This window comes from Eleutherodactylus coqui, chromosome 3 (assembly GCF_035609145.1).
Source record: "Eleutherodactylus coqui strain aEleCoq1 chromosome 3, aEleCoq1.hap1, whole genome shotgun sequence".
NCBI lineage: Eukaryota > Metazoa > Chordata > Amphibia > Anura > Eleutherodactylidae > Eleutherodactylus > Eleutherodactylus coqui.
The window spans coordinates 296620410-296636332 of NC_089839.1; the positions used below are offsets into that span (position 1 = coordinate 296620410).

The following is a 15923-nucleotide window of genomic DNA, read 5'->3' on the forward strand; positions in this document are numbered from 1 at the left end:
TTACACGCAAGGCTCAAAATATGGCTTCTTTTTTTTTCAAAAGGGCCCTTAACTAAACAAAGGCCACTAAAAAACAATGGAAAGAGCAAATGAACTGCGGTACAAGCGGTTATATTAATGCACTGATGGTCAAGTTAAACGTTGCTACAACCGTAGTTTTAATAACCAGGTCTAGGAGGATTTTTTTTTTCATTTCAGAGAGAAAAAAATCCTGTCTTGACATTTGCTCAGTATTTATTTGCCTATATTAAGACTCTCTAGGCCGTTGCATTAATGACATTTCTTTCTTTTAACCAGTGAAGAAGTCATGGTGAGCGTGATGTGGATATTCTTCTAGAAGGACGGCGCCTCTTCCCCAGGTAACCATTCTCCTTTTTTTTTTTCTCGTATAACTGCAAATTACACAAAAGATACAATATTGCTTTTTACTTATGTTTATTGGCATTGCTGCGTATCCGCACATTAAGGCGCGGTGCAGGCAGGCAGTTTTAGTGCGTTCACACTGAGTCAGGACGCTGCAGTACTGTCTTTTTTTCGTCATGCAAAGCATCCTGGGATTTCTGCATCACCGAGCGGCCGACATCAAAGTAATAACATTGTCATAAAAAAGAAATTATTTTTATTTTGATTGCAAATGACACATTTGTATCATCGGCGTTCTCTGCATGACTATCTGTTAGATAGCGCAGAGGCATTGACCATCACTTATTACACAAGAGCCTTCTCTGCCCCCAGAGGGGTATTCTCCAAACTGCCAGTTTCCAGCTAACAGATGAGACTTGTAATTTGAAAACCGCTTTAAATGCAGGTTGGAGACGGCGGCTATAAAGAGCGCAGACATACGAGATCATTGTAATATTCAGTATAAAGGCCAGGGGCATCGCTTGGTGATCCTATCTGCCAGGGTAATTGTCATTTAAAGGGGTAGTATCATGGGCGTAACTATAGAGGATGCAGGGGATGCGGTTGCACCCGGGCCCAGGAGCCTTAGGGGCCCATAAGGCCTCTCTTCTCTATATAGGGAGCCCAGTACTATGAATAAAGCACTATAGTTGGGGACCCTGTTACAGATTTTGCACCGGGGCCCAGAAGCTTCAAGTTACGCCTCTGGGTAGTATCAAGACGGCATATGAGCATCATACGTCAGGGTCCCCCACTTCACACCCCTTCCATGTCCCAGAATGGCGAGCCGCTCAGTAAAAGCAGCTTCCATCCTAGCGGACCCCCGGCATCCTTTAATGCCACGTATTCCCAGCAGTAATGGCGGCTGGGGAAGTGTCTGGCCGGGCACACACGGGCAGTTTTGTATTGCGGATTCCACAATTGTGGTAAAACGCGGGCATGCATTTTTGCTTTTTCGTTCACACTCGCGGACACGAATTGCGTTCTCCGTGAGCGGAAGAAAAATTGCAGCATGCTCTATTCTGCAGTGGAATTCGGGCTGCCGTCCGACTCACAGCCCAAACGCAACTATGTGTCATCTCTGAGCGGCAATGCGAGGAATAGAAATAGAAAACATCTGTACTGCGCATGACCGCCTGCATGCTTTCGCGGTCATCCGCAGTACGGTTATATGAGGTAGGGTGACCGGTCGGGATCACAGCCGGAATCCGCCCCGGGCCTCCCGCATGCGGAATCCGTCCTGCCCATGTGAGCCTGGCCTCAGGGTGGCCACATGAAAATCGGCTGGGGGGGTGCAAGAACTGGAGGGGCTATGCCTCTTGGTGAAACCCTTTTAAACGCCAGCTCTAGCCGAATTGGTAAAATAGACGGATGAATGTATTTAACTTTAATCTCTTCTACATTTTTGTAGCCATTTATGTTTTATTTCTGTTTTCATTCTGCGAGCGTTTTTCCGTGCAGATGTACGCGTACGCACAGCGTGCCGTCCACACAGAAGAAAGATCTCTCCCCCCTCCAGCCAGCTCTTCTATTTTCCTATGAGGTTACGAATGTTTCCGCTGCACATGCTCAATGTTAATTGCATACGGGCCGCGGATCGCTCGCATCCATAGATGTCTTTTCAAGCCGTCTGCGCGGAATCAGCATTAAAATAGAGCGCGCTGCAAGTTTTCTTCCACTCGCGAAATACGCAATTCGTACCTGTGAGAAGGAAAATTCAAAAATACATTCCTTTCAATGCCCGCATTTTACCGCAGATCTTCCACAGCGATCACAGAATCCGTTATAAAAAAAACAGTTCACGAGAGACCCCCTCCTTTAGGCCGCAGTCAGATGAGCGGTTTTTTTTGCGCATGCATAGCAGTCACATGTCCGGTTTTTTGAAGCGTAAAAAAATATCGCACCTGCAAAACATTTTTTTCGTACCTATACATGCGCAAAAAAAAAAAATCGCTTGCCTGACCAAGCCCTTTAAAAAACAACTTTTTGTTGCCATAAACTGACGCCATACCTTTTTTTTTTCTGTTGATGGTGCTGTGTGAAGGCTTGATTTTTGCAAAGTGCGCTGTACTTCCTTTTCGTACCATTTAGGGGTACATGCAACTTTTTGATCACTTTTTAGTGCAATGCCTGCATCCAACTAAAAAGGACATGAGGGAGGAGCCCAGCTGGTCAGCCAGTGAACACATTCTGATTGGCTGAGGACAGCTGACTGACAGGCTCTGCTCAGAATGCCCCTCCCTCTTGTCCTTTTCAGTTGGATGCACACACAGTATGACAGTGGATGTTGACGCACGAATTATATCTCGCCATGCATCATGCTGAGAATTACAAGTGACAAGACGGATGGCGCCAATCGTTTATATGGCACCTACTACACATGAAGCTGACTCAGATCAGATGTTATTGCTCTGTTTGACAAGCCGGCACTACGACTGAAAAATCACTGTTACCATAAAGATGTTTCCCATCAGAGAATACAGAAATATTGGTGTTTTCGACATCAGAATATCATCGCTCGTGTCGTTATTTACTATGGCAGAAAGTGATGGAGCTCCGCTGACAGTAAACACCAAGGAGGAGCAATAAAATCCATAGGTTTATTGAGGAACATTAAAATCCTGGGAAGGGAGAGAATAGAAAGCGGCATCAAAAATCACAAAGGAAATCAAATTTTATGTTTTACCTCCCAAAGATTTTCTGTATCTGAAAATGGCAGCGACCGCCATAACTGGTACCTGTAAAGATGGCATGAGATGAGTAGACTGGATTACCTTTAACATTACACAGTGTCAATTCTTACCGGTTTGCCCACCAAGAGAGTATGTAGGAGCAGGGGAGTAACTATAGGCTTAGGGGCCCTGATGCAAACCGTGAGCTGGGCCCCCCCCCCCCCCTCTATCTGTATTTGTACCCGTACCCATACCTAAACCATGCTGCACAGAGACATAACTTGAAGCTTCTGGGCCCCAATGCAAAACCTGTAACAGGGCCCCCAACTATAATGCTTTATTCATAGTACTGGGCTCCCTATATGGAGAAGAGAGGTTTTATGGGCCCCCCCAAGGCTCTTGGGCCCGGGTGCAACCGCATCCCCTGCATCCTCTATAGTTACACCCCTGTGTAGGAGCATAGAGGGCACAACTTGCAGCCAGGGCCCGAATGCGGCTTGCAATGCCTTTCATTCTTTGCACCCTCTCTCAAAAAAAAAAACATTACATAAATGGTTGTCTATGTCCTAATAGTTTAAAAATAAGATATGAAAATGGGGGATGGTATATTTACTCTGCCGTTACACCTAGCGGAAGGTAGGTAATAGACATGAGCAAACTTTTGAAAAGTTTAGATCAGCCCTTTGGACAAATTTGTAAAAAATTTCAGTTTGGTCCAAATTAGTTTGAACTCAAAGGGGAGTTCAAAAAAACTTCTAAAAATGGTATTAACCCCTTTAGTGTAGTGATACGCCCAGAAATTCTCCGGGGCTTGCTGCACTGACCATGCAGTTAAACCCTGGAAGATTTCCGTGGACAGCTCTAGTGCTGAAATGTGCAGAGCGCTGAGCTGTCATCTGAAATCTTTCAGGGTTTTTACTTGCATTGTTTACTCATTTACAAAACCCACCCTGTGATGCATTACATGGTAATAATAAACCTGCCACTGAAGGGGTTAAACGCTGTTCAAGAGCACTGAAACGATGGTGGTGATGGTGGTCCTTCAATGGTTGTGGCTCAGTGGCTAACTCTGTTGGCTTGCTGTTCTGGAGTCCAAGGTTCAAATCTGACCAAGGACAATATCTGCATGAAGTTTATATAACTCTGGAGGAGAAGAATAAAAAAACAGAAAGAGAACAAGAGAAAGAGAAAACAGAGAGAAATCCATGCAGATGATGTCCTTGGTAAGATTTGAACCTGTAGATAGGTGATAAAAGTCAATTTTGGCCCAACACCTTTAGGGCTCAGTCACACGGGCGCATCGGCGCCCGTGTTACTACAGGAAGAAGACGGCCGTACCTCAAGACGGACGTCTCTCTGTAGCGCCGGGAGAAATAAAATGTGACCGGCTTCATTGCGGGTCATGTGTTCTTTCTTCAGCGCTGCAGAGAGACGTCCGTCTTGAGGTACGACCATCTTCTTCCTGCAGTGAGGGCTCAGTCACACGGGCGCATCGGCGCCGGTGCACAGGTGCTGATGCGCCCATGTGACTGAACCCTCAAAGTAATTTTCTGAAACTTTGGTCACCTAGGATAGACTGAAAGAACCCATGGGGCAGCTACCAATGAGCAGAATGAATAGGCCACAGTTCTCCAGGTCCAAAGTTGTACATATGAGCATGACTATGCCTGGTATTGCAACTCAATCCCTTTCCCTGTACCAGGAACATCAACTCACCAAGATCAATGGGAAGTGGTGCTAACTGCATCATGTTGTGGACACTTCATTTTAATGATTAGCTGGAGTCTGAGTGGTTGGACTCAACAACCCATCTTTGATGGTTGATCCTAAGGACTGGCCATCAATGTCCAAATTTTGGAAAACGTACATAGAATGGGGCCATATTACAGCATAATTTTAGGACTTGAATTGTGGCATCAACACCCAGATCCATTGGTTCTGCAAGACCACATTATAGGGTGCTATGGCAATCTAAGGTTGGGTCAGTAGAGACTCTTGGTTGTAGCTATAATACATATTATGGCCATATGAAACCATTCACAAAAAGCTAATGTAATGGAGAACCAACTCTAAGAATTAATATATCAAAAAATATCAACCATTTGACCCCTCAGATGACAATGGATTGGCCGGTTTAGAATTCATGGGGTCTAGAAATAGGATCCGCAAGCTGATAGGAACTATGTGGATGTGTTTTTCTGCTTCTGTGGTGAATACAGAATACGACATGCGACTGTGTTATTTTCTGACACAGAACACAATTTTCTTGTCAAATCCGATGTGTTGGAGAAAAGAAAACATCTTCAGGGATTTGTTCTGACTGAGAAAAAAACTGCTGAGAACTTGGAATCTTTTTTATTTCGGCTTTGGACAATGTTTGTCCCCGTGTGCCGCTCTCACCAGAAACTTAATAAAATGCTGTTTTTGTTTTGATTTGTTCAATAAATGCAGCACAGAGACGAGCGCGACTTTTCTTATTAAATCTCACAGATGTTCTTTAAGCTACTGTGTGCACCGAAGCCAATTGCCTCAAACCTCTGCTCAGATTTAAGGGATTCAAAGCTTTACAATGTTCTGTCGTGAGAGGTTTACAAGACTAAAAAGAGGCACAAATGACATGAACTGGCAATGTGATTATAAGAGACGCCGCCTCATGGAGGGTACATTCCAGCAATGCCAGTCGCTGTGCCTACTACAAATAATGCGGCAGTGATTGTAACTGAATACTAATAGTTAAAATAGCTCTAAAAGTGACTTTATGCATATTCATCAGAACCTGGGAGAAGCTTTCTGTCCTTATCACATTAAGTAATGTACAAGAACTATTATAACACTGATCATATGTACAAGAATATATCTACTATAATACTGCCCTCTATGTACAAGAATATAACTACTATAATACTGCCCCTACTGCCCCCTATGTACAAGAATATAACTACTATAATACTGCCCCCTATGTACAAAAATATAACTACTATAATACTGCCCCCTATGTACAAGAATATATCTACTATAATACTGCTCCCTATGTACAAGAGTATAACTACTATAATACTGCCCCCTATGTACAAGAATATAACTACTATAATACTGCCCCTAGGTACAAGAATATAACTACTATAATACTGCCCCCTATGTACAGGAATATAACTACTATAATACTGCTCCATGTACAAGAATATAACTACTATAATACTGCCCTCTATGTACAAGAATATAACTACTATAATACTGCCCCTACTGCCCCCTCTGTACAAGAATATAACTACTATAATACTGCCCCCCTATGTACAAGAATATAACTACTATAATACTGCCTCCTATGTACAAGAATATAACTACTATAATACTGCCTCCTATGTACAAGAATATAACTACTATAATACTGCTCCCTATGTACAAGAATATAACTACTATAATACTACTCCCTATGTACAAGAATATAACTACTATAATACTGCTCCCTATGTACAAGAATATAACTACTATAATACTGCCCCCTATGTACAAGAATATAACTACTATAATACTGCCTCCTATGTACAAGAATATAACTACTATAATACTGCCTCCTATGTACAAGAATATAACTACTATAATACTGCCCCCTATGTACAAGAATATAACTACTATAATACTGCCCCTATGTACAAGAATATAACTACTATAATACTGCTCCCTATGTACAAGAATATAACTACTATAATACTGCTCCTATGTACAGGAATATAACTACTATAATACTGCCCCTATGTACAAGAATATAACTACTATAATACTGCCTCCTATCTACAAGAATATAACTACTATAATACTGCCCCCTATGTACAAGAATATAACTACTATAGTACTGTCCCCTATGTACAAGAATATAACTACTATAATACTGCCCCCTATGTACAAGAATATAACTACTATAATGCTGCCCCCTATGTACAAGAATATAACTACTATAATACTGCTCCCTATGTACAATAATCTAACTACTATAATACTACCTCCTATGTACAAGAATATAACTACTATAATACTGCCCCCTATGTACAAGAATATAACTAATATAATACTGCATCCTATGTACAAGAATATAACTACTATAATACTGCCCCCTATGTACAAGAATATAACTACCATAATGCTGCCCTCTATGTACAAGAATATAACTACTATAATACTGCCTGCTATGTACAAGAATATAACTACTATAATACTGCTCCCTATGTACAAGAATATAACTACTATAATACTGCCCCCTATGTACAAGAATATAACTACTATAATACTGCCCCCTATGTACAACAATATAACTACTATAATACTGCCCTCTATGTACAAGAATATAACTACTATAATACTGCCCCCTATGTACAAGAATATAACTACTATAATACTGCCCTCTATGTACAAGAATATAACTACTATAATACTGCCCCTATGTACAAGAATATAACTACTATAATACTGCCCTCTATGTACAAGAATATAACTACTATAATACTGCCCCCCTATGTACAAGAATATAACTACTATAATACTGCCCCCTATGTACAAGAATATAACTACTATAATACTACCCCTATGTACAAGAATGTAACTACTATAATACTGCCCCATATGTACAAGAATATAGCTACTATAATACTGCCCCCCTATGTACAAGAATATAACTACTATAATACTGCCCCCTATGTACAAGAATATAACTACTATAATACTGCCCTCTATGTACAAGAATATAACTACTATAATATTGCTCCCTATGTACAAGAATATAACTACTGTAATACTGTCCCCTATGTACAAGAATATAACTACTATAATACTGCCCCCTATGTACAAGAATATAACTACTATAATACTGCCCTCTATGTACAAGAATATAACTACTATAATACTGCCCTCTTTGTACAAGAATATAACTACTATAATACTGCCCTCTATGTACAAGAATATAACTACTATAATACTGCCCCCTATGTACAAGAATATAACTACTATAATACTGCCTCCTATGTACTAGAATATAACTAATATAATACTGCCCCCTGAGTACAAGAATATAACTACTATAATACTGCCTCCTATGTACAAGAATATAACTAGTATAATACTGCCTCCTATGTACAAGAATATAACTACTATAATACCGCCCTCTATGTACAAGAATATAACTATTATAATACTGCCCCCTGAGTACAAGAATATAACTACTATAATACTGCCTCCTATGTACAGGAATATAACTACTATAATACTGCCCTCAATGTACAAGAATATAACTACTATAATACTGCCCCCTGAGTACAAGAATATAACTACTATAATACTGCCTCCTATGTACCAGAATATAACTACTATAATACTGACCCCTATGTACAAGAATATAACTACTATAATACTGCCCACTATGTACAGGAATATAACTACTATAATACTGCCCCCTGAGTACAAGAATATAACTACTATAATACTGCCTCCTATGTACAGGAATATAACTACTATAATACTGCCCCCTGAGTACAAGAATATAACTACTATAATACTGCCTCCTATGTACAGGAATATAACTACTATAATACTGCCCTCTATGTACAAGAATATAACTACTATAATACTGCCCCCTATGTACAAGAATGTAACTACTATAATACTGCCTCCTATGTACAAGAATATAACTATTATAATACTGCCCCCTGAGTACAAGAATATAACTACTATAATACTGCCTCCTATGTACAGGAATATATCTACTATAATACTGCCTGCTATGTACAAGAATATAACTACTATAATACTGTCCCCTATGTACAAGAATATAACTACTATAATACTGCCCCCTATGTACAAGAATATAACTACTATAATACTGCCCCCTATGTACAAGAATATAACTACTATAATACTGCCCCTATGTACAAGAATATAACTACTATAATACTGCCCCTATGTACAAGAATATAACTACTATAATACTGCCCCCTATGTACAGGAATATAACTACTATAATACTTCTCTCTATATACATAAGGGTCCTGCCTGCTTTGCCTTCCTGGTACATCTCGCTCAGTTAGTCAGCCTGTGTTCTCTGTCTTTCGGGTCTGGCTCTGCCTTGCACCAAGGGTTCTCTATAAAAGTCATTAGGGCAACCAGTGTAAGATTAACAGTGATTTTATTAAACTTATGAATGTGATTGAGACTTTTAATAACATCCATTTTATATTCTCGGCTCTTGGGTGTAAATTATATTAGCAATTAGGACCTAAAGCTAATCTCATGCATATGCATCAAATAATTACAGTATGAAAACAATATATCAACAAAATGTGATAATCAGACCTGTTCTGTAGGCAGCAGCCATGAGGTAATAGACGGCGATTATTCATTAATCATTCATTATGCAGAATGTAATTGGATTTAGAACATTTGTTATGGGCATATTTGAGGAGTCAAGGTAGATTATCTGTACAAGTAATTATTAAATTCTAAGTTATAAATAGATTTAGAATTGATTGATTCCGACGCTTAAAACCATAAAGTTTTCTTAATTTACAATAATATACAATTCAGCCATTTATTATTATATCCAGACCGGGACAATAGGAAATAATTACTCATTATATACGAGTATTACGGAATTTATTACTGATTTCTAAGGGAACGGAAGGTTCTGTACTGGTCATTCAATACATAGTAGTTGTAGAACATCTATCACTTATACCAGCTGTATATATGTAATTATATACAGTAGATACCCAGGTTATACCAGCATGCTCCATATCACTATATACAGGATGTATAACTTATACCAGTCGTGCATATATAATTATATACAGGAGATACCCAGGTTATACCAGCATGCTCCATATCACTATATACAGGATGTATAACTTAAACCAGCTGTACATATATAATTATATACAGGAGATACCCAGGTTATACCAGCATGCTCCATATCACTATATACAGGAGATGTATAACTTAAACCAGCTGTACATATCTATATATATAAAGACGAAAGCCCTCACTGACTCACTCACTCACTGATTCACTGACTGACTTGCCACTAATTCTCCAACTTCCAGATGTCGTAGAAACATGAAATTTAGCACAAGCATAGATTATGTCCAAAATAGGAAAAGTAAAGCGGTCCCAACTCGATTATTTAATTCTAGCGCAAAAAAATTAGCGTCAAAATTTTACATACATAATCTAAATCTCTCACTTTCCGGTGTCATAGAAACTTAAAATTTGGCACAGATTATGTCATAAATAGGAAAAGTTAATGGGTCCCAACTCGATTATTCAATTCTATGCGCAAAAGAATTAGCGTCCAAATTTTACGTACGGAATCTAATTCTCTCAATTCCCAGTGTCATAGAAACTTGAAATTTGGCACGAGCATTGATTATATCATAAATAGGAAAAGCTAATGGGTCCCAACTCGATTATTCAATTCTAAGTGCAAAAGAAATAGCGTCCAAATTTTACGTACGGAATCCAATTCTCTCACTTCCTGATGTCTTTTTATATAAAGGAAACGTCGCATAGTTGCCTCCACGTGGTGTTTCCTGGGTAACGCGAAGAACTATGCAAAATGGTGAACATATTTTTTTCCCGGTTTCTCTAAAGTAACCACAACTTCATAAGATTTTCCGTGTGAACACCAGATAAACACGAGTACCAAATTAACTCGGATGAAGCCGGGTATATCAGCTAGTATAATTATATACAGGAGATACCCAGGTTATACCGGCATGGTCTATATCACTATATACAGGAGATGTATAACTTATACCAGCTCTACATATATAACTATATACAGGTGATACCCAGGTTATACCAGCATGCTCCATATCACTTAATACAGGAGATGTATAACATACCAGTAGTACAGACACTCTTTGTAAAAAAACAAAAAAAACAATCAAGACTCTAGAAGTTGTTGTTTTGCTGCACAACCCGGCATGCAGTTCCATCTCAGGCAGATATGTAACTGATGAGAGTTGTGGGGATTAGATGAACAGTCTTGTCACCTGAGGCCCTAAAAGTGGTACCCCCCCCCCCCCCCCCGGCCTATAAGAGGCTCTCACAGGCTCCTTGTGTGTAGTGACCTCTTCTTCTGCTTGTGTAGAGCTGGTTGACCACTAGACGCCTCTACGACGCAGAGAAGAGATGTCACCCCCTTACAGAGTCTGAGAGGGGCGCAATATTGGGATGTGAGGAGCTTTATGGTTGTATCGGTAAATTGTCCCCCACCGGACCATTCTGACCACTTCTAGGGCCTCCGGTGACAAGACCGTTCATCTAATCACCACAAATCTCATCATTTGCAAATCTGCCTGGGATGGAACTGCATGCCAAGATTTTCAGCCAAACTACAACTCCTAGGAGGGGCGGGATTGTTTTTGACAAGATTGTATTATAATTATGGAAGAAGATGCCAGAAGTCATTTTCCTGCCTCTTATGCTCCTGAGGCATCAGCTGACCCCCACTTCTGCCTGTGAGGGTAGGTCCGGGCATGGTGGATCTGCTGTGGATTTGCGGTACATAAAATTCATGTCTGGCCCATCTCTGATGGGTGATGGAGATGTATTGCAGTATTATATTTCCTGCTGCGCTCCCCTCATGACATAGTTAAATAGTAAATTGTAATAACACAAGCGAAGAAATTCACAGACTAATGTGCACCAATAAGCAAACATATGTGAAAAGTCCCGGGAGATGGTGGAAAATATCAGGAACATCTGCTGGAGAGGCGAGCCCTGCTTATGAAAGTAACTCGTTACACCACAGGCGCTTCCATATCTACTAATAAGGCTCCACAGGACGGCCCCAGCACCGGCGTCTCTCCTCACCGAGCATGGACTCAACAAACGTAGGAGCATCTTGCTGGCAGTTTACCTTCTTCCCTTCAGCCATGAGGCTGCTAGTAGTGATTACAGTCCAGTTTCTTATTCCTCAAGTTACTTTCGGATTATTGGATGTACTTCTCTGGAAGACCTTGAACAAGGTTCGCGAAACTCAACTTCCTCAACTCAGAGGCTTCTGGAGGACCTTCTACTGCTCCAACTGAGATAAAATTCGGACCATGGTCACTTCAGACAATGCAATCACCATGTATACAAAGAAAACTTTTAGTAGAAAAGTTGCCTATAGGTGGTGCTGTTGCTATGCAAATCGTTCTACAAATGGTCAGTATGTCCCCCGTGGTGTTCAACAACGCTCTTCAATCGCAAAACCATATTTTCCACCAGTGAGCTTGAATTGTTACAACATGCCGATGAATGCTGTCCTTCAGATCTGACACTGATGCATGTCATTCTTGGTAGACCTGGTCCACTACAGCACCACCTATTGGCGACTTTTTTACTAAAAAATTTTTTTAATATTGTCATTGTCTGAAGTGGTTGCTTTCTGAATTTCGCCCCTCCAGAGGACTCAGAGTTGGATACGTTGAATTTCGCTAACCCTGTACATACATCAGAGCTACAGTGGAGAAGAACCTACAGATGGAGCGGGCTTCAGTGTTGAATTAAAGGGTTTTCCACTGTTATTTAACAAAGAGTTATTCTCTTGCTGGGAAAGCTGAACATTCCTCAATGACTGTGTAACTTTTGTCAGGGTCTCTATGTACATTGATTTGTATTTGCCTTGTGTGTCACCTGGAGCATCTGCTGAAAATGGCGCCTCCGGCATCCAAGCACTTCTGTCTGGCGAAGACCTCTGCTACTGTGATGGCAGCTACCTCCGCAATCAAGTTTTAGCAGCCCTTCAGTAAACCCCGCAAAATAACAGTCAGTGGCGTCAGGACCAGGCAGCATATTTCGGCCGGAAGATAGGTCCAGAACTATCTCTTCCGGCTGGCATAAAAATCGGCCGTCCGGAATGCGCACCGCATGTGCTATCTTTACTAGCTGTCCTTTTTTACACACCAGGAAATCGCCCATCTGAACAGATGCATTGGAATCCAATGCGGCAGATGGTCGCAATTTGGAGTAAGAAGCGCCACATCTATTACCAGGCACAAGCTTCTTTTTAAGAAATTTGACGCATTTCTGATTGTTCATACGCCAGAAATCCGGTTCTGAAACGTGTCAAGTGAAGGTAAAAGTCAGAAAATGTTGCACAAATATAGCATACACCAAAATGTGCATCTTTAGGGCTCAGTCACATGGGCGCATCCGGGCGCCGATGTGCCCGTGTGACTGCAGGAGAAGACAGCCGCACTGCAGGTGCGAACGACTCTCCACACCGCCAGAAGAAAGAAAACATGACCGGCTCCGAAGAAAGAACACATGACTGGCAATGGAGCTCCATTGCCGGTCATGTGTTCTTTCTTCCGGCGGTGCGGAGAGTCGTTCGCACCTGTAGTGCGGCTGTCTTATCCTGCAGTGACACGGACGCATCGGCGCCCGGATGACTGAGCCCTTAGAGCTTCCTGTGTTGGAAATGCAGCTGGATTTCCGCTATTAGAATCACAGCAGATATTCAGCAGTTTTCCAGTACATATATGCGAAGGAGAGTTGTAAGATCTCCTTCACAGGCTGCGGGATATGTCTGCACAGAATCCACCATGTTTTTTGAAAAACACATTGGATTCTAAATCTGTAGCATGTGTAGCATGTACTCCGTGGGCTTCTGCTGCTGAATTCAACCCTTGAGATACAAGGTTGCTGGAGTACGCCTCTAACTTTAGAATCGGCAATAAGGCAACCGAGATCTGAGATCTCTCGTGTCCAAGTTAATTAGTGATGATCATCTGAGAATGGACAACTGTGTGTGAAGTCACTATTCTCCTGTTTCTGAGGAACTCAGTGTTAACTTTATTAATAGTGCAAAGTAGAACAAAGAAATATATAGTGTCCAATCACAGGAGACAGCACCCTGAGCAAAGAATTCCAAACGTTTAGTACTGACTAATGAATACATAATGTATCCTGTGCCTACATTAGCTACATTGATAAGAGTGAGGAACGCGGATACAATAACTAAATATGGTCCACAGGAAACACTCAAGGCCCACTGGCAAGGACGGTGCAGTCCAGTATAAGCCGCTTTTGAGCTTTCAGTGGTTTCATTTTCACTAGCGGGAATCTCCGCGTTAATGCTACACACGAGAAAAGACAGGACTTGCCCTATCTTTCTTGCACATTGTTTTTCTACATGTGAGAAAGACAGGGCAGGACCTATGTTACTGCTTTCTTTTTTTACCGGCACGCTACGGTGCGAAATTTGAACAGTAAAAAAAAAGCGTCAAACACATTTGCGCGTGCGCCAGTTTGTTTTAGCCCTCCAGAAGTTGAAAACATGCACAGGGATAATTCTTTTCACATCTCAGAGCTTCTTCGGCCTCATGTCCGTGGGCATAATTCATTTAGCAAGTCTGCGTGTGAAAATGAATTTCCCCCATAGGGAATCATTGACTATCCACGGTTAATTTACCAGCCACGGATATGATTTAGGCCTGGCTCACACAGGCAGGTGTGATTTGCGGAAACCACACAGGGGTACCCGCGTGGGAGTTCCGCAAATCAAACCGCCCATAGAGATACATGGGCAACCGCATAGCAGCTTTTGAACATGTGAATATGATTTCTTTTCCCAGCGTGCGGCTCGCATGCGCGGGAAGAAATCGCAGCATGCTCTATTTTCCTGCAGTTCCTGCAGCCGCAACCATGCGAAATTTAGCAGCCACATCCGTGCGTGCCCATGTGAGCCAGGCCTTATTTCGATTTGCGGATTTCACGCGCGGGGGAAAAAAACACTCAATTTTAACGTGGATTACGAGCGGATGGGCCCCATTGATCTCTATGGGTGGAGGAGGTCAGCAGTGCATCTGCAAATACACTTGCGGATGCACTGCAGATTTGAAGGGTAAATTCAATTAGGAAGGCGGGGAAAAGGCTGGGAGGTGGGATTGCGTTTTTTTCACGCGCGGATGATCCGCAGTGTATCTGTCCTGATATTTTGTTACAGTGTATCAGTGCAGATAACCCGTATCAGTCCGAAGTCCACAGAGGATCGTATGGATACAGTTGTTGTAAATATACACTAAAATGTCCCTGTAGGTTCACATAAGGGAAGCAGTGTATGAGAGTCGAATTCATGAGCATGGGGAAGGAAGACGTATCTTAGCCAAAAGTGGCTGATACCAGGGAGTAATAGATGTCATTTACCAAATGTAAAGTGTTCCTTTAAGTTTGTCACTTGGGGCCCCTTAAACATGACAACGCAGTGAGTATGGGAGCCGTGATTCGGTTGTCACCACGTATTGATGAGTTTAATCAGAGGCTCCGTGTTTTGCCAGATGTGCTGGAAATAGCAGTCAGGGAAGACAGCTTGTCCGACATATTTTATCACACCATGTCGCTCGCCGCAAAGTCGGGAAATGGTTCGGAACAGACAACGTTCCCGTCTCCTCAACATTATAGAAGCAATCTTCATTTTACAGAGTTTGTTTAACGCAACCGTTAATTTTATCAGCTCGTAAATTGCAATCCGGGAAAGAGGCTTTCACTTTAAATAGATTGTTACCACCCAAGACGGCGGCTAATCAGACTTTAAATTAAAATTAACGGGGGGTTATTAAGGGTTTTGCTTTAGAAAGGACCGCGAGGTTATTGCATCCGCTGCGCTCCGATGTATACTGTATCCGTCGTATAGCGGACGAAGGCCAGAAGGTCCCAGGACTGGATCCAGTCTGCAAAATGGGCGCACATGGTCCATACAATATCTGAAGCCTATCGCTATGTGCTATTTTCTTCTTAAGGCCAATCTTGAGCGATAATCGTTGTGTGCCTTTACACGGCAAGATGATCACTCAAAATTTGCAGTTTGAGTGACAG

General features: G+C 41.5%; 1 protein-coding gene across 3 annotated transcripts in view; it reads left to right on the forward strand.

The window, feature by feature from the left end:
* The window catches only part of DAB1 (DAB adaptor protein 1), a 721580-nt gene that overhangs the window by 376013 nt on the left and 329644 nt on the right, over nt 1-15923 (forward strand). For all 3 annotated transcript variants that reach the window (XM_066594781.1, XM_066594782.1, XM_066594784.1), the window contains exon 3: nt 298-359. The gene's annotated coding sequence lies outside the window, so the exon portion shown is untranslated. The remainder of the gene's footprint in view (nt 1-297; nt 360-15923) is intronic.